Consider the following 1,744-nt stretch of genomic DNA (forward strand, 5'->3'; position numbering starts at 1 on the left):
ACTCCATCAAATCCAGCCGAATGCTACCTAAAATAAATATAATTGTACACAACTTAAAGTAGCATCCATAGTGGCTAAAAGATATTTAAAATTTGATTAAACTCAATAATTTGAATGCAAATTCACTAGGAAAAGATAGAGAGGATTAAACTCAATATTCCTTGGCATCTTCTTTGACAATAACTCCTTCATGAATTTGACATAGAGAGGCATTTGCTCCAAAATCTCAGCAAAAGGAATATTGATTTGCAACTTTCTGAAGACTTCCAAGAACTTTAAAAAGTGCTTGTCCTTGGTCTCCTTTTGAAGTCTCTAAAGATATGGCATTTTAGGCTTGTACTCAGGAGCCTTTGGCAATGTAGGATAAGTGTCAAGAGTGTCTGGGAATGGGTTGTCCGCACGCTTTGGAGGGACGTGCTCTACTTCTTCCTTCTTCTCCTCTGGAGCTTCTTTTTCAACTGGCTCCTCATTAACTTGTTCTTTCGTACTTGCCACTTGTCCACTTATCAAGGTGATAGCCTTGCATTCCTCTCTTGGATTTGGAATTGTGTAACTAGGAAAGCTATTAGTGGTCCTCTGATCAATTTCATTAACTTTTGTGGCTAATTGACCCACTTGAATCTCCAAGTTCTTGATTGATGCTCTGGTTTCCTGTCTAAAACTTGCCAATATTTCTTCCAAATCATTGTTCTGTTGGGGTTGAGAAGTTGCTTGCTGAGATGACTGAAACTGGTGGTTATTAAAATTATTCTATTGAAAACCACCCTGAGAATTATTATTAAAATTCTGTGGCCTCTAAGGTTTCTCTCTCCACCCAAAATTTGGGTGATTTCTCCACCCCTGATTGTAGGTCTTAGAATAGGGATCATTATTGGGATTTCTAGGAGCACTCCCCATGTAATTGACCTGTTCAGAAGAAGATTGAGCATAATTATAATTTTCATTTTCCATAAAATTACCTGTCATGTCATAAGAGACCTCTTGATGTGCATTTTGGGTGTTGATAGCTGAAACTTGTATTCCACTCAATTGTTGAGTAAGTAGATTTATTTGTTGAGACATAAGCTTGTTTTGAGCAAGAAGAGCATTAACAGCTTCCACTTCCAACACGCCTCTCTTTTGAGAGGTCTCAGAGTTCACATGATTCCTGTTGGAGGAATATAAGTATTGGTTGTTAGTAACCAACTCAATAAGCTTAATAGTCTCCTTTGGTGTCTTCTTCATGTGCAAAGAACCACCTGCAGAATTATCCAAGCGCATCTTGGACATTTCACATAAACCCTCATAAAAGATATCCAGCTGAGTCCATCTAGAGAACATGTCCGGAGGGCATTGCCTAGTTAGTAGCTTGAATCTCTCCCAAGCTTCATAAAGGATCTCACTATCTTTCTGTCTGAAAGTCTAAACCTCCACCCTTAGCTTAGTCAGCTTTTGAGGTGGGAAAAATTAGTTTAGAAATCCAGTGACAACCTTATTCCAAGTATCCAGACTCTCCTTGGGTTTAGAATCTAACCACAACTTTGCTCTATCCCTCACAGCAAATGAGAAGATCATGAGTTTGTACACCTCAGGATTCACTCCATTGGTCTTCACAGTATCACAAATCTGCAAAAAATTAGAAATAAACTGATTTGGGTCTTCCTGAGGAAGTCCATGATACTGACAATTTTGTTGCACAAGAGTAACTAGTTGTGGCTTCAGTTCAAAATTATTTGCAGCTATTGGAGGCACCACAATACTTTTG

The 1,744-nt window shown here is 38.4% G+C and overlaps 1 non-coding gene across 1 annotated transcript; it reads left to right on the top strand.

Moving 5' to 3' along the window:
* Positions 1-1,315: 1,315 nt before the first annotated feature.
* LOC112753895 (small nucleolar RNA R71) lies at positions 1,316-1,422 on the top strand. Its single transcript, XR_003178257.1, has one exon. It is a non-coding gene; the product is annotated as a small nucleolar RNA R71 (small nucleolar RNA).
* The last annotated feature ends 322 nt before the right edge of the window (positions 1,423-1,744 follow it).

This window comes from Arachis hypogaea, chromosome 15 (genome assembly GCF_003086295.3).
Source record: "Arachis hypogaea cultivar Tifrunner chromosome 15, arahy.Tifrunner.gnm2.J5K5, whole genome shotgun sequence".
In the NCBI taxonomy this organism is placed as follows: domain Eukaryota; kingdom Viridiplantae; phylum Streptophyta; class Magnoliopsida; order Fabales; family Fabaceae; genus Arachis; species Arachis hypogaea.